Genomic DNA, 22,326 nt, shown 5'->3' with positions numbered 1-22,326 from the left:
TTAGAGAAACTTTGAACCTTTCCAAGACCCTTGTAGCACGTGTCTTGGTCAATTGGTATGCAGATCCTTTCTTCCAGCAGGACTTTTTTGCACTGTTAGCGCACATTGAACTGAATCCAGTACAAAAGCAGTGAATAGTGGAACTGTTCTCTTTTCATTGGAATGGTGATAAAAATGCATATCAAATAAAAGCATTTTAGAGCAGCAGGAAGATTTTCTATGTAGCTAGCAAATCATAAAAAGATGCATATTTACTGGTTGGGTTCCTTTCAGAATTTACAAGAATTCCAGACAGAAAACACAGCTTAGTAAACTGCAAATCTAAATCACAGTATCTAGAAAGGTGACATGAAAAAGAGCAAGAGGAAGAAAACCAAAAAGAAAACCAAAGGAAGCCAGAAATAAGGCACAACCTCTCCTCCTTTTCCGCTTACTACAGTACCTTAGAAGTACTTGCGAGTGTCCTAACAGTCACGTAAGTAGAAAACTGTGCCAAGAACAATTGTGGAAAACTGTGGAAAACCCTGCGATCCCAACAGAAACATAGGGTTTGCTTTCACGACAATTAAATCTGCATGCAATAAGTAAGGTAAGGATATGTTTTGTATATTCAAAAACAATTTTAAAATATTCCAAAATTGAAGGGACTGGTGTTTTGTTTGTTTTGAATTACTTGGCTAAATATGGTGCACGTCAAAATACTGCAGAGATGTGGTTCATTTTACAGATGCCAACTGTAAAGGAGGGAAGCATTTTGTGTGCTTAAGAAAGTAAAGTACTGGAGAGTGTTTTTGTTCCTTCTTCAGAAGGTTAGAATATGCGTAAAAGATGCTAGCTGGGGACTTACAATTAATGAATTATTTGCTGTCAGTAGATCAAATGACATTAGCTTTCAAAAAGAAAAAGTAATCTTATTCCACGTGCCAATTCTAAAGTAGATTAATATTCCTTAAGCAGAATATGGATATGAAGAGGGATATGACATGAAAGGTTAATCAACACTGGTGACAGCAAAAGGCTTACCTGCTTCAAACAAATACAGGAGATAAAATACTATTTTTACACAAACATTGCTGTCTGGTTCGGTTGTCTGTCTCTGCCCGGACACGGGTAGGGTGGTTCTTGGGTGGCACGCGTTTCAAAGGACGAGTCTGGACTCTTCAGCTTTTCAACCTTCAGATTGTTTATTGTTTCTTATCTACAAAATTTTCTGTCTGCTCAACAGAGGTCTGATCTGCAAGGTAGCTAAGGGCACTCTGACCACCCACGGGGCGGTCATGTCTTTTTATACTAAAATCTACGTACATGATATTTACTTTCATTTTCCAATACTTTTCACCCATGTTGGCAAGTGCACCTTCACCATAAACCAATCTCCAAGTGCCAACATCACCACAGAAGATGGAAGACAAGAAGAAGAAAGAAGAAGGACGAGACACGCCCTGATCTCTCCATCTTGTCTCCATAACTCCCCTGTACCAAAAACCTTAAAGTTTATATTTCACCTTATAAATGTGTCCCTTTTACACCTTTCACTCTAAAGTGATTCTCATGTCTTCAAACTGCTGTCACTTCTGTGGATGGATCAAAATCAAGCCACCAAACACTCTTGGCAACATTCCAGGATTTCCAAGACCCCCAAGGGTTCTCCTGGCAACTCTGGACATCTGGAGTGATGTGCTGAGTTCCCACATCTCCCCCTTCTGTTTGCACTAAGAATACTTCTTTGGCAACTTGACTCATGACACGTCCCATACATAAAAAGATGCATGAGACGATGAGCATGAGGATTAAGAGTATTATTAGAATATAAAATCTCATTTTTAAAAATTCTCTCTATAAGGGAGAAAGATCAAAAAATCTCGCTACATCATTAATCTATGATTTAGTGATTTCGCTGAGTTTCTTTATACTGTCTTTTATTTTTTGAATATTTTCATGAATTGATCTTGAATGATTTGAGAGATTCATGTAGCACATTCTTTCAAACTTTTCACATCTATGTCTATGAGTAAGCAATAGATAATCGATTGTTGCTCTATTTTGAAGAGTTGCTTCTCTCACACTACTTATGTCTTTTAACATATCACTCAAAGCGAGAGAGAGACTGATTGAGCATGCTTGCTCAACTAACAACTCATGTGGTCTAGTTGAGTCAAGGCCACCTCTGACGCTGTCTGAAGTGAGAAAATTGCTGCTGCAATTCTCTTTGCTTTGTCTCAGGTGTATACTTCATCATCACAATTTGCACTGTAATGTTGCAAGAACTTTTTCTCTTTATGTTTTTGCTCTTTCAATACTTTCAAATCTGGTGATAACATTGAAATCTTTCTAATGTTGCATGGACTTCTTTTGGCATTTGCAGGAATGCTGTGCCAAATTTTGTCTCTACAAATTAAAAACAACTTATGTGGCAATTGCACTGGGACTTGGATTGATCTTTTGGCTGTTTTCTCGGTGTGATTGCACTAAGCTGATGCATTTTTATAAAACTTGTGATTTGGAATGACATCAATGCTTTTGTTTGTCTTTGACACATTCGAAATTTTGAATTTCATGCATAGTTCTATTGTTGTGGACTTGAAAATTTCTAATTCTTGCGGTTCGGTATAAGCCACAGGTAAAAGATGTGTCTAAGCACACTATTCATTCACAGGATCTTTGATGACTTGTGAAATCTCCATTGGAGAATGCTCTGGAATTGGCTATTCATCTACTGGCAACTTAACTATGCATGTTGTGAATGGTTTCTCTGGTTTCGAATGTGTCAGGCAGATACTTTCTAAGTTCACTGCTTGGGTTAAAGTTTCTCAAACATTTTGTTTTGGTTGATTGATGGGTAGATTTGCTCTATTGCTTAAAGCAACAGATGAAAGCATGAGCATCATGAAGCTCATGACTTCATCTTTATGAAAAATCATTGTTATGTTTTCACTCAAAGCTACAAAGGAAAAACTTCTAAAGTTTTTATTCTTTTTGTCTCTCTTCTGAGTCATTGTTCACAACTTGAGTTTCTTCTTCTGTCTGTGTGCTCGTTTCTTTGCTTCTGGGATCAGTGCTCTCTTGCTCTCTCGTCTGAAATGGCTTCACGTGTCGCGCTGACATTTACTTCAGACTTCGCTCTGTGGAAACAAGCGAAACTCTTGCTCTAAGTGATTAGTTTGAAAGGACTTTCTATTTGTCTTGTCTCTGGGTTTCTGATCAAAACTAAAGGATTCTCTCTTAGTTTTGCTTGAGAGCTGTTTGAAAAATGCTTCACGATTGGTGGATTGGGTTTTGAAGACGAAGTGTTGAGAAAATTCAACACATACAATGCTTTGTTTAACTTCATGTGTGGTGTCGTCTCTGGCTCCCCCCTTTTCTGCTTATCTAAAAGGGATTTCAGGGTATGATGTGTTCTTTCAATGATTGCTTGACTTGTGGGTGAATGTGGAATCCTAAATGTGTGTTTGACACCCCGTCTTTTCAGGAATCTGTCAAGCACTTTGCTTGTATATGTTGGACTATTATCTGTTTTTATTCCTTGAGGTACACTTAATGATGCAAACGCTTGTAAAAAATGTCGACAAGCATGTTTTGCTGTTTTTCTTGCATGTGCTGAAGTAAAGACTGCTCTTGAAAATGTATCTACTGAAACATGAACATTTTTGAGTCTCTCAAATGATGGATATTTTATGACATTTGTTTGCAGTCTCGTGGGTTGACTGCTCTTGTCGAAGCAGGTGGTTGCATGAGTTGACAATCTGGACAAGCACTAATGATTTCTCTCGCTTGAGTTTTTGTGAAATGAAAGGATTCTATCAGCACTTGCGCATTTTGATGAAAAAATGCATGACTCAGTCGTGCTTGCTCAAAAATGTCTGGAAGTGTTTGTGAAATGGGCATTATCAATCTGTCTGCTTGAGCATTCTTTTTTGCTAGAAATCTTGGAAGTGTTGTGTGCGCTCTCATGTGAGTGATGAAATATTATTTTTCTCTGCTTTCTAGCACTGTTTTCATGTTTGCTAGATAGGAATATAAAACTTCGTTGCTGACTTCTTTCAAGAGCGAACTTTCTAATTGCTTGACTACACTTGCAACATATGCAGAGTCTGTGACTAAATTGAGCGGTTGTTGGAACAACTGAAATGCTCGGATAACAGCTGCTAATTCTACAATTTGTGGAGAGCTTTGAACTGTCTTCACGTTCGATTCTTATTCCCCTGTCATTGAGTTTATCTATGTGATCACTGACTTGTGTGTCTTCTCTGAGCTATCAGTGAACACTGTGATCTCGTCTAGAGGTTCTTCACTTATTTTTGGCTTTGCTCTGTAACATATCTGTGACTGCAATATTCTATGTTGCGGAAAGTTGATTGTGCAAGCTCTTGGAAAAGCTAATAACGCAATTAACAAATCTTTTGATTTCTGCATCGCCCAATTGAAATAATCTTTCTTCAAAGGTAGATAAATCTTTGAAAATTCTCGTCTCGCCATTGTCAGCAATCTTGTTCTCTCTTTTATGATGATCTGTGCTGCTATCTCTAAATCTGTCAGAATTGTCTTTGAAGGCTTATACGGTAAGAAAATCTACTCTATGGTTATTAAAGGATCTCTCTGAGTGCATTTCATTGGAAGATCAAACTATGGAATTGTGCTTTCTTTCTTAACATGCTAATTGAAAAGGCAACGATTCAATGAATCGATGTGCTTGTCTCTTCTGAATGGCATTTGTAACTTTCTCTAACTCTTTCTTCACTTCTTCTGTGAGCGTCTTGGGAGATCGAATGTCTGCATCTCTTCTCAAGAGATCAAGCAACGCTGGAATGTCATTGTTTGTGATTTTCAAAATCGACTTCATCTAGTTGATTTCTCTTAGAAGTTGTTGTAAATCATGCAGATTGTTGACTTTTGTGCTGATTTCTATCTTTTGAGGCTTTATTGTTTTCTCTGAGATCTTCTACTCTAGATATTTCTAAGGCGCGACTTCTTGAATCTTTGAAACACTGATTTCTAGACTTGCCTTTTGCACTTCTGCAATCACACAGTCACGAGCTTTTTGCAGTTCTTGTTGTGTCGATGCTGCAATGAGCAGATCATCTATATAGTGAATGATTCTCACTTTCGGGAATTTCTTCTGCACTGGTGACAAAGCTCGTGCTACGTACTATTGGCAGATTGTTGGCGAGTTCTTGAGGCTTTGAGGAAGGACTACTCAATGGTACTGCTGCAGAGGCATTTCTTTGTTGATACTTGGAACTGAAAAGGCAAGCTTTGGAGCATCATCTGGATGAAGCGGAATGCTGAAGAAACAGTCTTTGAAGTCAATGACTACAAGCGGCTAATCTCTGGGAATCATCGAAACAGATGGAAGACTCAGCTGAAGCGGTCTCATGTCTTCGAGAACTTCATTGATCTTCTTGAGATCGTGCAACAGCTTCCATTTGCTTGACAGCTTCTTTTTGATGACGAACACTGGAGAATTCCAAGGGCTGTTTGTTGGCTTGATGTGTCTCTTCTGTAACTGTTTTTGGACTAGGGTTTTCAATGCACTCAACTTTTTTTGCTCTAGGGGCTACTGATCTACTCAGACTGGATCATCTGTTTTCTAAGTTAACTTCAATGTGGCGAGTGCTGCAGTGACTTTAACTAAAAATCTACTTCGATCTTCGTACTTCATTGTGCTAAGAGATCTTGTCTCTAAACTGTGATTGGCTTCTGCACAACGAAAGGATGAATGATCGCTGTCTTGTTTCTTGGTCCTGTGACAACGATGGCATTCCCACTCTGCAGACACAGAGAAACTCCCCCTATGCCTGAGAGAGATCTCAAGGGTGCAATCAAGCTCTAGTTGTGAGGCTAAAAGATGTAGGATATTACTGTAACATCTGCCCCTGTGTCAAGCATGCTTCTGACTTCTATTGTTCTGTCTCTACAAGTCAATTGACATGTGAGCGTGGGTCGATTTCGACCTATGTGTTTTATCTATGTGGTATGTATTTCAACATGCTCTTTCAAAGGAAGCCCTTCTTCATCGAAGATTGACATGACTTCTTCAATGGAGTGTGGTGGCAGAGCAAAAGCTCTCGCGATCTGAGTGTTTTCTGCTACGGTCAATGGTGGACGAAGTGCTTTTGCTAAAACTGTCAATTCTGTGTTTTTGTCTGCGGAAACAACTGATGGATAAACAATAAGTCCAAGGATTCTGCTTCTGTCTTGTCTTATTATTAAGAAATTTTGGTTTTTGTATGAACCTTCGCGGATCTTTGCTGGAACTTCTGCATGACTTTCATCTAGAAAGCAGATTAATTTGGAAGTTGCCAGTGTGCACTGTGCTCCTGGTGGAAGGAGGTCTGGGTCGCTTGAGAATCGACTGAGGAGTTTGCTGAGGGTGTCTGCTTGACGATCTCTGATGACTGTCTTGTTGGCTGTTGTGTCACTGCCATCACTTGTGTCGATGCGCGCTGACGGTTTGCGGACGCGCTCTTTCTCTCGTTTTTCGGAAGTGGTAAAGGATTCTCTTCCACGTCTGTCTGGGAATAACATTCTTTCACAGAGTGTGTTCTTCTGCACTGCACACAGAGTGGCTTTGCAGGTGTCTGCACTTGTGCGTGCGCTTGTGGACAATTCTTTTTCAAATGTCTAAACGCTCTACATTTGTAGCATTGTCTTCTCGATGGATTGTTCTTTTTCTGGATGGTTGCAAGAAATTTATTTATGTTTTCATTTTGTTGTTGGAGTACTTTTTCTAGCATCTTTTCAACTACTTTGTCTTTATCTTCTGATTGCTTCTCTGGGTTTCTTCTTATCTGTTCTTCTCACTCTCTTCTCAGCTCATCTTTCATGATTGATGCGACGTGCTGAGGTGTTCTCACTCTGCTGCATGACTCCACCATCTCTGCTAAGGATGGCTGTCTTGGCATTGCGCTGATGACTCGTTGACAATCTGGGTTGGCATTGCTGAAAGCTAGACTTTCTATGAGAGGTCGCTTCGCTTTGTCAATCGTCACTTGTCGATCTACAGCTTGCGAGAGTCGATCTATGAAAGATTAGAATGGTTCTGTGGGACTTTGCTTGACGCATGAGAATGGGACGTCTGGAACTCTTGCCGGAGCAATCTGTAAGATTGCTTTGCGCGCTGCTTCTTTGATGTTATTCAACACTCGTCGTGGAAGCTGTGCTGCTTGCTCTACTGGATTGTCCTCTGGAGGATCTTTTGCCAACTGTGCTTCTGTGAGATTTGCGTTTGGCCCACTTTGATAGCTGGCTCTTAACTCTGTGAGATATCTTCGCCATCTTCTGTCTCAGATGAGACTTTGTGTGTCAGTGAGAATCATTGACACAAGACATCGAATGTCATATGGTGTGAAATCATACATATTGAATGTCTCTTTTAGGAGCTGTTTGAAGAATTGTGAATTCAGACCGTTGTTCTGAATGGCTTTTGATAAGTCTTTGATCACTTCATGACTCAACTTTTCCCACCTTGGATTTTGACTTTGTGCATCATATGTCACTGGCATTATTATGTCTCTTGATCTTCTGATCAGACTTTTTTCTTTTGATAACTCATTTCTAATTTCTTTCTAGTCTATTGGTTCTATCGGTCGTTCTTCTTCTTTCTCTGGAAACTCTATTGGCTATTGCCTGCACAATGGAATCGCGGAGGCTCTTGGTGATCTTTTGCTCTATGTTCTTTGACTTGAGGTCTTCGGTCTTGCTCTTAAATCTGAAAAAGAAACTTGAGGTTTTTGTGAACGCGTTCTTTTTGCTGCATCAAAAGACTGCAGAAGATTTCTTGCTGCTTCCGCTGCGGAAAGCATCTATGCTGGAATTCTCTCTCTTGCTGTAATGTGTATTATTTCTTCTCTTTGAGGCTGTGCTTCATTTGAGCTGTCTTCAACTTCATATGATCTTGAAGTTGATGGAAAATTACCTTTTTGTTGTGTTGTTGTTGTTGTTGTTGTTGTTGTTGATTTCTTTAATGTGGTTTTCTTTTTGTATATCGTTGGAAAAAATTGTTGCATTGTTGCAGTTTGGCCAGCAGGTGATGTGGTGGCGCTGTCAAACAGGTTCGACATGTCTTGCAGTGCGGTCATCTCTCTACAAGGTGGCGCTGTCATCTGCTTGGACGACTGTGATGACGACACGAACTCGATCGGTTCTTGCTCAGCAGACTGCAACGCTTGCGATCGTGTTTGAGAATGAGTTTGCATGGCTGTTGACTGAGCTGGCATTGAGCGTTGAATACTTGAATGTTTTTTTTGAGTGGAAGAGGTTTGAACCATAGGGATTGAGGCTGAAGGCATCAGGACCGGAGAGGGGGTGGAGCTTCGGCATGTCGAACCAAACCTCCTCTTTGCTTGAGACGTCACAGGAGACTGGACTTGCTCCCGTCTACGCTCTGTCTGCACTTCCTGCGCACGCGCGCCTTCAGGAACGCTTCTTGCCTCCCCTGTACTGATGTCACTGTCTCTGTCTCGCTCCACTTCTGAAGTCTCTTCTCTAACGTCTGTTCTTGTCTTTCTCTCTTCTTCTTCTGACGCTGTATCTACGCCCCCCACCGAAGCGCGCGGCCCTCCCCCTGCTGGTACTCTCTTTCGCGCTGCGATTCAAGCTGATCTCTGCGTCTAGACTTCTGGGTCTGACATCACTACTGCACGTCTCTTGTGTCTCCCTACGGTAGCTTGCTGGAGCCTTGCAGCTGCTCTGCCTTTGCTACTCATGTCTGATGCTGCTGCATCAGTTTGATAGCCTTCTCCGGCTTTCTCGGGAGCTTTGCCTGTCACGCGCACTTTTGGCACTGTGCCAGTCGAGACTGCTGCTGCCCTCGACGCTGCGCTCGCAAAAGCCACACCAGAACTCGTGTCTCTCATCGCCTCTGTGCTCTTCTCGCCAGCCGCTGCTGCCGCTGCGCCGCCGCACCTGCCGCGAGAGAGCGCATCGCTCCTTCCCTCTTGTTCTTTTTCAACCCCCTTCCCCGACTTTGCTACTTTTGCCACCTCCTCTCCCTCTGACTCTTGCGAATCGGGGCAGTACGCTCTTAAAGAGCGACCTGTCTCTTCGATGTTGCTGGGAGAAAATTTAATTTCATCAGAGAGTGGAATGGTATCATCTGTGCCTGAGTCGGAGCTTGAAGCTTCTGCACTCTCTGGAGTCTCAGGACGCTTTGGGGTTCCCTTGGGTCTTCGGGATGGTGGGACTGAAGGCAATGACATTTTTCTTTGTCCCTCTTCTTCGGGCACTTTTTCCCCCGGGCCAATTGGGATCAGAGCCAATCTCTGTTTCGAGTCTTGCTCTCTTCCCTCTGTGTTTGTGGGATTTGCAACAAGTTGTTGCCTGGCTGACCCCCTAAATTGAGTCGAGGTTGCTTCTAACATAATTCTTGCTGAAGACAGCAATTTCAAGGCTGTCTTATCATCATTGGTGGCTAAAAAATATAGGTGTCTATTAACTTTTTGCCAAAAACTTACTTCAAATAACAAATGCGTCTCTGAGTACGGGTAATTACACTGCACCCACAACAATAGCTCTCTAAGTTTTTTCTTTGGGATCTCCTTAGTGTGTGTGTCTGCCACTCCCTGTAGGTCGGACAGAATCTCTATTTCTTTTTGGGAAAGTGTACCTCCTATGTTCTTAATTCTTGATTTTCTCACTGAATTTGTCGTCAGAGCAGTCTGAAGGCTCTTGGTCACTGGCCCGCAGATTACAGGAGATGGATTCGGAGGTGCCTTTCCGATTCCGATCTGGGCTGTCCTGCTACGAACTTTCTTCGGCTGAGGTGGAGTGTGTCTTCAGATCCTCCTGGCTGCTTTCTGGCTGCTTTCCCGAGGAGTTATCAGTGCTCTCCTGGGAATGAGTCTAGCTCGGGAGCTGCCCACTCGGCGCTTCAAGGCTGCCCCTGTGCAAGAGGTGCACACCAGAGCTCACCGTGGCTCAGCGAGTGCCTGCCGGATGCTGCTGGGTCGCCGATCGCCGCCGGGTAGCCCCCCGGATCGCCCACCGGGTGCCCACCCAGGGACGCCAAATGTCGGGTCCGGCTGTCTGTCTCTGCCCGGACACGGGTAGGGTGGTTCTTGGGTGGCACGCGTTTCAAAGGACGAGTCTGGACTCTTCAGCTTTTCAACCTTCAGATTGTTTATTGTTTCTTATCTACAAAATTTTCTGTCTGCTCAACAGAGGTCTGATCTGCAAGGCAGCTAAGGGCACTCTGACCACCCACGGGGCGGTCATGTCTTTTTATACTAAAATCTACGTACATGATATTTACTTTCATTTTCCAATACTTTTCACCCATGTTGGCAAGTGCACCTTCACCATAAACCAATCTCCAAGTGCCAACATCACCACAGAAGATGGAAGACAAGAAGAAGAAAGAAGAAGGACGAGACACGCCCTGATCTCTCCATCTTGTCTCCATAACTCCCCTGTACCAAAAACCTTAAAGTTTATATTTCACCTTATAAATGTGTCCCTTTTACACCTTTCACTCTAAAGTGATTCTCATGTCTTCAAACTGCTGTCACTTCTGTGGATGGATCAAAATCAAGCCACCAAACACTCTTGGCAACATTCCAGGATTTCCAAGACCCCCAAGGGTTCTCCTGGCAACTCTGGACATCTGGAGTGATGTGCTGAGTTCCCACACATTGCTATTCGGAGCTTTCCTTGGAAAGTTTCAATGGCAATCATGACAGTAAAATTCTGAGTGACAGTAAAATTCACTCTATCATGAATAAAATTTACTCAATCATGACAGCAAAATTTGCTCAATCATAAGTAAAATTCTTTTGAGCTAAGTACCTTAACCAAAGGGTAGCTCAAGCATAACTGGCATTTGATGTCAACAAAGGCAACTTGGCCTGCTTTTGTCACATCTACTGCATTAAAAAGCTTACTCTGTCTCAGATTCCTTTAGAGGGATATCAACACAAACCGTGAAACTGCATGAAAATGATGATTTAAAGAAGGATATATTAGAAGAATGGAATAATGGTTAATGTTCTTTTCCTTCCAACTGCTTTGTTTGCCCGTTTAAATTTTTTAAGTCCTTCCTGGTATCACCTTGGTAGCAATGCAGCAAGTGTTTGGTTGTAAGCTGTCCATATTGCCAGCTTCTGGACTGCCTTCAGAAAACTTCCCACTGGTTTTGTATAGAAATCACAAGCAGTAGAGATGAAAAGACTGCAGAAACCTTCTCATTTCCTTCTAGAGCAGGACCGTGTCTTTGACCCACTCTTAACTAGACAACTTTCATCAGTCATGCGAGAGTCTCATGTTCAAGAGCTAAGCAATGACATCTGTAAATAACAAAAAGCACACTGATATTCTCTTGGGACTCCAGTACAAAGCAATGAAGGAGCTTGAATGCACCTTCTTGGGAAGTTTTAAAATGGACATTAATTTTAGGACAGAAGCTAAGCCATGGTAACCTTTGTTGAATATGTCTGCGTAGACAGAGTTTCCATCACTACAGAAGGAATATCATTTAACCCACATTATCATCTCTAGCTGCTAAGCTGCACTTATTGCAGAGTATCTGCAATATTTTTTACAGGGTGGGCTTTTATGTGTAATCCCTGAGTAACATTCCAGAGAGAAGTACTTTGGGGGTTGGGGGGGAACCCCCAATTCTTAACTATTTCAAGTAGTGGTTACATTTGAAAGTCAAAAAAGATGTAAAACCTTTCTTTCCTAGACGTATTACCAGCACAAACTGTACCAGAATTTTGATGCTTTTGATTATGGCAGCATAACTCTACCATAGACACTCTTGCTCTGGACTATTCCTTAAAAAACAAAGTCCCTGTTAGAAATAAAACAAAATTAGCCAAAATATTGGGCTGGATGATTTCAAAGGCTATGTACTACAGGCCAAACATCTATAATAATAGTAATGAGTGGGCTAAAAGTTAAATCAATACAGCATAACTCAGTTCAAAGATATCTTGTGTCCTAATGTTCTCACAGAAGACTGTAAGAAACCTCTATTTTTGTGGGTTTGTTTTATCCATTTAGATGTACCTTCTACTTCTTCCCACTGTATGAGAATGTTTATGACAAGATTGGATAACTTCATGCAACCTTCTATAAGTAAAGAAAGAGAAGCCAGTAAAGAAAGGGCAAAATTGTTAATTGCAGGTGGAAAGAGGGAGGCCAAGAAAAGAAAACAAAAGAACAATAATAATTAAATGCCACCCTGTCTTCTGTGAAAAGTAAAGGCACAGACAAAAAGAACAACTGCAAAATTCTCACTAGAAAAACGCACTTTATCTGGCTCAAGTATTTTGTGCTACATTTCTTGCTGTTTTCTCATGCCAAAAATCTTAACCATTGAAGGTGTCCCTTTTCTCTTTCTGGAATACAGCTATGGCTGTGCCATTGCTGACAAGCTGCTATTCTCAGAGGTGTCCAGCTGAAAGTCTTAAATCAACTGATTTGCTCTGTCACTTTAATATGGCATGACTTAACCACTTACAGTTTCAGCACCTGAACTTGCCCAGCCCTACAATTCTTTGCCCCTTGAATGGTTATATAAGCTCCTTGGCAACTGGCATTTGTAAGTACATGCAACTATGCAGAATTTGCACTATGAGATGATGCCAAATGAATCACGCTGGTAGATTAACTAGGGCATGCAAAGCAGAGAGGGGGGAATGAGAGCACAAGAAGAGAGTACACAAGAAGAGAATACAATCTACTTTTTTTCCGCAACAAGGCTAACACTGTAGAAATCAAAATGAACACAAATCCTCCTAGGGGTAATTCTTGCTAAAGACAAAGACTTCCTTTTGTGTTCAGAGGCCTGGAATGTTTAGCTTTGGAATATCAACCCAGTTACAAATGAAACTGCAGGAGGGAGCCACCATTCTTACAATGAACATTGATATGTGTATAACCTTTCATAGGGATCCATCTTTGTCACGCACATCACATTTTATAAGAGAAGAGGCATTGTTGAATGGCTTCAGTGAAAAAAAATCTTAAATGCAATCTGAATGGAGTTAGGATCCAAGGGAGCAAGTATTTCAAGAAAGCCTGAGATATTGCCTGTGATGAGATCCCTTCTAAGAGGTTCATTTAAGGTACCGAATTCTCCATCTAAATACTGGCAGATTAGTCAGTTGTGAACAATCAATCTTTTTAAATGGTCATTTTGGAAGACAAGGCTTGCAGGGAATTTAGTACTTGCTGCTATATTGCCTACATTCCTGGAAAGAGCATTAAATACTGAAATACGACTCATGGAAGATGAAGTCTTTGTGAATGTGAAAGTCCACTGCATGGCAATCTCAGAAAGGAACCCATCAAAGCCATTGAAATGCCAACACACAAGTTATGAGCTGGCAGTGCATGCCAGTTTTTAGCAAACCACAGCAAAATGCAGATGACAGAACAAGGCCATTAGGTCACATACAGTATGAAGCAGTATGAAAGAGGAAAGCAGCTGAGAGCATCAACCCTGGTAAGTAGCTTCAGTATTCTTCTTGACATTAGCAGAAATTTGAAATGAGTCTCTGAAAATTACAGACGAGGCAAAAGAAAAGGGAGCAATAACTCCTCTGGCATAGTGTTTCCTCAAAGGGATCTTCAAAATGTAAAGATTGTATCATCCTTTAAGCTGAACAAAGATATTAAAAAGACAGGAAGGAAATGGCATCAAATAATAGAAAGACTCTGGGCAGTGTACTTTTAGACAGAAAGGCCACTGATGGAAAACCGACTAAACTGGCACCAATGCAGCAGCACTGTATTAAAGCCCAAAAATACCCACCGCTTCACTCTTTGCCATTCCGTTCATATGGACACAGCAGCTCTGCAACATTCCTACTGATCATCTCCTTGGCAAACTGGGAGTGAGGGTCCCTAGTGATGCAGAGTCCCCAGGCAGGTGCAGAGGAGAGCTGCTTTTTTGCAAAACCCAGGCTTTTGAAGCACTCAGGCCTTTATCAGTTCCATAGCTTTAAGCCATAACAAAATTCATTCAACCAACCATCATCCACCACGCCGTGAACACGTGACGATTCTAGAACTTGTGGATCTACCTCTGATTCAGCGGCCTCACCTTCCCATAGTCCTTTTCTACTTAGCCAAAGTAATGGGCCTCAGCCCAAGGCCTTCCTTTTGTAAGCTTCTACCTATATGCAGCAGCAAACCACTACTTTCTTCCGTGCCAAGAGTTTAAGTGGATGATTTGTATCTGCCCTTCTGGTGAAACATAATGGGGAGAGAAAATTCTGTCGGAAATGTTCAGTCATTCAGTTTTCTAGACAGGCCAAATCAAAAGAAAGGCAAGCTATAGGATTGTGTACTTGCTTTTACAAAACACCTGCTGCCATCTGACAGTGAACTAGCAGAAAACCAGCAAAAATGAGACTTGAGGCAAACAACCCTTTCACGGGAATAATGACATGATCAATAAAAAGACAACAAATTTCCAGGCTATTGAGATACTTGAAATGTCAGCAAAGGATTGAGAGCAGACACTGAACTAATGGAGAAAGGTTAAAAGAATCCCAAGAAAAACATGACCAAAGATTAAAAGAATCCCAAGAAAAACATGGGCAACTGACCTATTGAAGCCTTCAGGAAATCAGTGGCTGCTGATTTAGGTAGGCCATTCAAGTTAATTTACAAATGCACTTTCCACTCTTTTTTCACCTGTCAGCATCACGGGGTGAATTGTGACCATGGAATCACAATTCTTTGGATTCTGTTCTTAGCTTTAGGAGACAACTACAGCAGCTGAAGTAGCTGTTACTGATGTGATACCCAGGAACACAGAGTTGACATATTTCATTCATGTCCAATCACAACTAGCAATACTAAGGGGATAGGATTGGCCTCTTTTCATGACACTTTCTTGCTATACAGCCTGCTCTGATTCTGGTGAAACTTTTTCATTAGCTTGTCTCTAAAAAAGGAGAAAGTCCAAGTCAATGTCCCTCCCTACTGGTGCAGTTTTACCATTCGGTTTGTCGAGCCTAAAAATTGAATTGGAACTAGCAGGAATTACTGTTTAAAGCGTCTGGACTGTTCAGACAATCTCAGGCTGATAAAAGCCTAGATGTTATTGGCTAAATACTCTGTTTCCCCCAAGAGCGGATGCATGCAATTTAATCCAACTTTTTGTAACAAAGTCCAGTAATACAAAATCCAGTAATACAAAAAAGGCACAGATAGGAAGAATTATTGGACCATTTAGGGAAGCAACCTTCTCACCTTCTTTTGGAGAGAGCATAATCTGCTAGCTGAAGTAACAAACTTGAGGACAGAAATCGCCCTACTACTGAGAAGTTGCTGGCAAGGGAGCCACCTAAGCTCTGTGACTTTCCCCTTTCCATTCATTGGTCAAGCCTAGTAGCCTAAAATTTATGGGGTCAATCAAAGACAAATGCTAATCTAGTCAGAAGTCTATGAAAGGTCCAAAAATAATCAGAATTCTTCTTAGACAATGGAAATGGAAGCAGAGCTACCAATCTATTTCCTTGCGACATATCCCTAAACCTCATTCCCTTCTATTCATACCCAATGTATAGCCACCAGTACAATCAGGAAAAGATGAAACTTACAGATGTCAGCAAGGGAAGGATTTTAAAGAACTATTCCCATTAATCATCCTCTAGACAGTAACTCTATCATTAAAATCGGAGCCCTTTTAGTAAGTATCCCTTGTGGTAAATTCAGGACTCCAGGACAACAGAGCAAGAGGATTAAGCAGAAGCCGTTGATTGTTGACATGATGCACTTACACATTCTAAATCTCTGCACACGCTAGACCCGCATTTCTTATTGGTGCCTTTGTTATGTCCACGCTTTCTGTGTGCACCTCTCAGAAGATGTGTTTGGTTACAGTCCAGGTGCTTTGCTGCCCTCCGTTATCCAGTTCTTGTGATCTTGAAATTTGGTTTCTCAGCTTCTCTTTCTTATTTTAGCACAGCTTATGTCTTAGTAACTTTGATGAATTCCAGAGGGCCCTGAGAAAATTCTGATAAGAACAGTTCCAAGCAGGATGGCTGGTGCACCCTGTAGTCTAAATGGTTCAGATACATTGCTACAATTCCCCCTTCTTCTTCTTCTTCTTGCCCCAGCCAGACCCTTTCCACCGTATTTTCTTCCAAGAGACTCACCAGTTTTGTGATGCATCGAATAACACAAAGCAATATAATAATGACTACTAGTAATAACAAAGCTCCCTTTATGATATCTTTCAACCATCCAGTTCTTCCCCATCCCTCAAACCGGTCATGCAAACCCCATTCATTCCCACTCAATTTCTTCATGTTATCTTGTCATTGTTTGAGTTTCCGGTGAATGGATGCAGAATGGTCAGAGAGGTTCATACAACTCATTCCTTCAAAATCCTCACACTCCTTCCCATCCGCTAACAACAACAAATCTATAACAGCTCTATTTTGCAGTGTGCCATGTCTAATACTATCTATGTCAGTGAGCATCTGATTTAAAATAGCTGACCTTACCTTTCGTTGTTTGACCATCCAGCATTCCAACTTATTAAGCGTAGCCAAAGCTTGAGCAGCGGCAACACCTGGAGTAAGGAATGATTAGTGCTGGAGCGCCCCAAAACTCTACACGATTGTCACAATCAGGTCTTAAGCTTGTATTTCTTTTTTCAGTTCTCTTGCTATGTCTTGCCCTCCAAATAGTCTGATTCAGCATTTCATGCATGCTAGCAGCAAACATGGTTATTTTTCCTCAGTAACAAGGACCACCAAACAAATTACTTGGAATTATGGGTCTTGCCCTATCCCCACAGATTCAAAAGACACTTGGTGGAAGCTTCCTTACAGTCACATTTGCACCAGCACTTCCAGGATAAGTCCAATTGTGGCAATATTTGGTCATGTAATATTTGGTCACTTTCTGATACCATGGAGAATTGGGATTGAGGATGACACTATTATTTTTGGGTCATGGGACTAGGACATTGCTCATATAAGTTGATTGTGGGTTTAAAAAGTGGTTGAAAAACAGGCAATAATTTCCAGGTACTGATCCTAACAAATCTAATTCTTGGGGCTCTAGTCCACTTTCATTCTGTGATTGTGTTATTATACTTGCTTGGATGCCCTCGCCGTTTGTCTTTATCCCCAACCTTTAGCATATGTCCAATTTTGTAACACCACTGGCTATGTTACACTAGCAATCCTTCACGTTTGGTTTATTTGCTTCCATCTATGGTTTTCCTTCAACTCCTACCCATTCTGCAAAACCAGTAAAGTTACTTATTGGGATACCAATTAAACATGTCTGGAATGGTTTTCCTGGCATGGTTAAGAATAAACAAAAGAAATCCACCCCAGTAGCATTGGCCCAAGTAAGCCACATATTCTGTCAATGCCATCTGCACTACAGATGTTGCCACATATCACAAGGAACAGAGAGAAACCTCCAAAAACCCACATAACTAATTTAAGACTATTCTTCATCCTTAACATCGGCAAAGAACCTTTCCCCTATGAGATTAGGGAAAAAATCCAAGCTGATTGTGCCTCTTGCTCTTTGTTCTCTTCTCCTATTCTGTCTCCTTTGGTTCTTCTCCTCCCACCTTTGCTTTGTTTGTTCCCCATGCTAAGGTCTAACTCCCCATGTCCCAGGAATAAATACTCCTTTTCTGCATTAAATGGCCTTGATCTTATTTTCTCTCTCTTTTTTCTTGAGCTCCAAAGTTCATTATGACGAGGATTCATTATGTCCATTTTTATTCCACTTATGGCTAGTGAAGTAATAGGAGAAATTCTTAGTTATAGAAACTGTTACTAATCAACACAGACTGTTGGTCAGCCAAAGCTGTGTTAAATTCCTGAAGCCAGAGCAAGAGAACAGAGACTTCATAGAATTAGGAAGTTTCTTTTTCTTTCTTTTATATAGCAAAAGGGCAAGTGCATATTAGAGTGGGGCACAGAGTAGGTGATTCAGGAAGTCTGTACTGTCTGATTACCTCAGCCAATGGGGCAAAGAAGAGGGTGATGCAGTGGGAAATTTGGATAAAAAGGGGGCTACATCCCTCAACCACTTGAAAGACCCCATGGAAAATGGCCCATGGCCTCTCCACTTATTCCAATAAAGTTACAGGACTCCTCTGTCTCTTTTTGGGACAAAAACCTCTGGCATCAGGGATTAATTTTCCTAAGAAAATGAGCATGCATCCAGGATCCTCATCTCATGGCAGTGAGTGGGAGCCCGAGGCACCCCTCAGCCAGCTTTGGTGATCAGTTCCCTTTGGTGGCAGCCAGTACTGGGCAATTGGTTGAGTACCTGTGGAAGAATGGCTACATGACAGGGACCACGTTCTGGACCAAGAATCAGGAGGATGCAGCTAATCTGGGTCCCTGCACCTGCAAAACACTGTGTCCTTGAGCATAGCTGTGGTACAATAACAAGTAGTGAGAGAGACATGAGAAAAGAAAGATGTAACCCCCAAGGTATGAGGAAGAGCTGACCTTGTAGTATAGCCAATAGATTGCTTAGCTTGCAGAATATGTATGAGCTTATTACTTGTTGTGCATAAAAGTCTGATGCTCTCTTCAATAAATGAAGCTTGCTAAACACTCATATTGAGCATCCAAGTTTCCCTGACGGCGACAAATGGCGCCCGAACAGGGACCCTACAGAGGGCTTGAACCTGTTAGCTACGGTCCGGTGCAGTATTCCGTGTCGGTCCTGATGCAGCACGGGAGGCAAAAGAGTGGGCTCCGCGTCCCCGAGCGACCTTCGAGAAGGGTCTCGGCCAGCGAAAGAGCGGGATCCGTGCCCCGAGCGACCTTAGAGAAGGGTCTCGGCCGACTAAGCGCTGCCAATGTCTTGAAAGGGCTGCAACAGTGCTGACGACTAAATTAGAAGGTAATGGAGAGACAAGTGGCGTATGACCTTTTTAAATGCTTTTTACAAAAGCGGGGATTATAGGGTATCGACCTGGGAAAAGGACTCCTGGGATTGATTGCATATGGAGTTGCAAAAGGGTGCTTTGCAGATCCCAGTCAGGTCTTTGAGGAGTTAGAGTGGTGTAGGTTTGGGGATAAGGGGGGGGCAGGGATTACCTTTGTGTGCTTACCCCAACAGGCAACATCTGGGTCCCGAGCCAGTGGACCAAACTTGCCATCAGCCATCCTGGATCCAGCAGCCAATGAGGAGAAGAGGCGGTTGCTCCGCCTCCACCTGGCAATCGACCCACTTCTCCGGCCAGTGAGACAGCTGATTGACCCTCGATTACTCAACTGGAGGACTCTTGACCAGCTGGCACAGCTGATAGCTACCTTGCCTATTCTAGCACCTTGTGGCCTTGTGTACGCTATTTGTACAAGCTGTGGGGACAAGCGTTGCTGCCCTTGGATAAAGATTTTCTGTGGTGGCTGTGAAAGAGATCTCTGGGTGCGTCAGAGTGTGCTGACAGGATTGTGGTGTGTTGAGTGTGATCATGAGTGGAGAAGGAAAACGGTACTTGCTGCATTACAGGAGGAAACCGGATTACCTGGAATCCAGGGGTTATCCCTATATGAGAGTTGGGAGCAAAGGGAGATTGCTAGGTTAAAGTGGGAAGTACAGTGACAAGTTAGCAGAATTAAGAGCCAAACAAAGACAAGCATCCTGCAGGAAATCTGTGGTAAACATGTTGACCTGCCAGGACATTGGACGGTTCAGCCAAGGCAGATGGAAGAGCTATGTCATCGCCTTAGTATTCTCCCTCCTCCTAGTAGAGAAAACGAGCCACGTAGAAGGCGCAACAGGAGGAGGAGGGCTAGGAATTCCCCGTATGGCCCCAACTCAGCCTAAGACCAATATTTGGGTCACTCTCGCAAACCTGACAAATCAAGAGGCCATTTGTTTGTCCTTGTCTTCTCCAGGTAATCCATTTACAACCTGCTTGGTTGGGCTACCAGCAGATCCTTGGCCATGCCCTTCAAGTACACCCACCTGCAGGACCAATGATGCTAGGGCAGGTGTAGATAACTGGGACCAATGGGTTTCCCATTTTTCCATAGCATTGCAGGAACCCCAAGAATTGGAACTGTTAGGCTCAGTGATGGCAGATGCATGCCTCAATTTTAACCATATAAGCCAGATGCCAGCCAAGAACCATTCCACTATTGTAACCTCCATCATGGCTGTCTACCGAAATGCAACAGCCTGGTGCAATTATACCACAAAGAAAGTATCAATCTCATCAAATTGCCCTATTCAATTGCCAACAGGTTACATTTTAATATGTGGAGACCACACCTGGCCTGGTATCCCATCTATGCTGCGAGGGGGGCCATGTACAATTGGATGGCTGTCTCTACTTATACTCAACACTTCCATGATACTAAACATGAGCTACCGCCATCGTCGAAGTAAAAGAATGGCCCATACATTTACTGCTAACTGCAAAGATGATGTTGGTCACCAAAAAATTTTGGTCCCCAGGGGCCATGATTGTGGCATCCTTTCTGGCTCCAGGGGTGGCAGCAGCAGGCACCCATGCCACCCTAAATAAGTTGGGATGCTGGCTTGCGAAGCAAACCAATGCCACTTCTATGGCGCTTTCTAGCCTTTTGATGATGTTGATTCTATTCGCAATGCAGCGCTTCAAAATAGAGCTGCAATTGATTTTCTTTTGCTTGCACAAGGCCATGGTTGTGAAGAATTTGAAGGCATGAGTTGCATGAACCTTTCTGACCATTCGCAGTCCATCCACTCCCAGCTCTCTGAGTTGCAGAGGTTAACCGGAAACCTACAGGTAGAATAGGGCTTTGATATTGATGGATGGCTCAAATCTTTAGGCCTGGGATCATGGCTACGCTCTATTGTTAAGGCTGGCATTATAGTAGGCATTATAGCTTTGTTGGTAGTATTAGTTTTGCCTTGCTTTTGCATATGCTTACAAAATATGGTGCAAAGGATGATATCTGCTGCATTTAATCAAACATTGCTTGTGCAAAAAGAAAACAGGGGAATTGTGGAAGAATGGCTACGTGACAGGGGTCACGTTCTGGACCAAGAATAGGGAGGATGCAGCTAATCTGGGTCCCTGCACCTGCAAAACACTGTGTCCTTGAGCATAGCTGTGGTACAATAACAAGTAGTGAGAGAGACATGAGAACAGAAAGATGTAACCCCTAAGGTATGAGGAAGAGCTGATCTTGTAGTATAGCCAATAGATTGCTTAGCTTGCAGAATATGTATGAGCTTATTACTTGTTGTGCATAAAAGTCTGATGCTCTCTTCAATAAATGAAGCTCGCTAAACACTCATATTGAGCGTCCAAGATTCCCTGACCGCGACAAGTACCCAATAGTGTCCACTCGAGACAGGCAAGTAGTGGACTAGAGGGTCCATTGTCTCTGTATCTCTGCGAGCCTCTCAGGAACCCTGGGCCAGTCCCGAGTCGGCAGACACCGGGGGGAGCCGCCCCAACACGGCCGACAGCGGGGAGACACTGTCTGTGCCCCGAGGGTGCTGAGGGCACCTGGGCTGGGCGCCTTTGCAGCACAAGAGACACCAGAGACATCGGTGGAAGAGAAAGGGCTGACTCTTAGCAGGGGTTAATCCAAGGCTTTATTAGGATCCCAAAGGAGCTCCTGCACCTCAGGGGGCCTCCTGCCGAGAGCCCCCGGGAGATGTGCCAAGGTCACATTTAAAGGGAGGTGGAAACCCAAAGTAGATAACATTTTACCAATCAATAAGTAACTCTAAGGGATGGGTATTGGGGGATAGACATGTAGGACAGCGTATGGGGCAAGGCTTGGGGGGCTGACCCCTGGCCTCTGGCTAATCACTCAACGACTTGGACCAAAACTTCTGGATGGAGGGATGGGATGCTGAGTGATTGACAGAGAGCCAGGGTGGGGGTTTGGGGATGATCTCATCCTGGGAGAGGGATAACACAGGTAAAGGGAGGGGAGTACAGTCTGGGATAAACCATTTGGGAAAAATATGGGAATACAAAACAAAACTACTTCAAAGTATTACAAAATATAAAAACGCACTACAACAGTCCATGAAGAGTCCACATGGAAGGATCACTGAAAATGTCACCAATCAGTGGGATTTTTGGAGAGTAAACCTGAGAGGGCACCCACAGAGGGTTGCATAGGTAAAGCCGGCAATGGGTCCTGGCAAAAGGGATGATGATCCAGAAAGATCTCTGAAGAATCCCTAGGAAGAATGTTGAGATAGTTTGCACCTTCTCCCAGAGGTAATTAAAGACAATCCATTCCCAAGGAGCAATAAAGGGAGTTGAGAAGGGGTCTCGGCAAAGGGGACAGACAGTGCTGGTATGTTGGGAAACAATTGGTTGAGGTGGAATGTGGAGGAATATGGTTAAGGCAAGTAGTAGCAGGAGGC

General features: G+C 42.8%; 1 protein-coding gene and 1 long non-coding RNA gene across 5 annotated transcripts in view; one reads left to right on the top strand and one right to left on the bottom strand.

Moving 5' to 3' along the window:
• Positions 1–22,326, bottom strand: part of LOC139597502 (uncharacterized) — a 42,514-nt gene that overhangs the window by 1,392 nt on the left and 18,796 nt on the right. The window lies entirely within an intron of this gene.
• Positions 132–21,233, top strand: LOC139597480 (uncharacterized). Of its 4 annotated transcripts, none has more exons than XR_011681610.1 (4): positions 132–589; positions 11,998–13,444; positions 18,604–18,843; positions 19,063–21,233. It is a non-coding gene; the product is annotated as an uncharacterized lncRNA (long non-coding RNA). The 4 variants fall into 4 exon arrangements; XR_011681607.1 differs by having other exon boundaries at positions 18,541–18,843; XR_011681608.1 differs by lacking the exon at positions 11,998–13,444.

The sequence above is a fragment of the Agelaius tricolor genome, unplaced genomic scaffold (genome assembly GCF_023055355.1).
Source record: "Agelaius tricolor isolate 1412-34295 unplaced genomic scaffold, bAgeTri1.0.p SCAF_17, whole genome shotgun sequence".
NCBI classification, from domain to species: domain Eukaryota; kingdom Metazoa; phylum Chordata; class Aves; order Passeriformes; family Icteridae; genus Agelaius; species Agelaius tricolor.
Note: the sequence above shows the minus strand (reverse complement) of the source record. Positions and strands in the feature narration are given on the sequence as shown.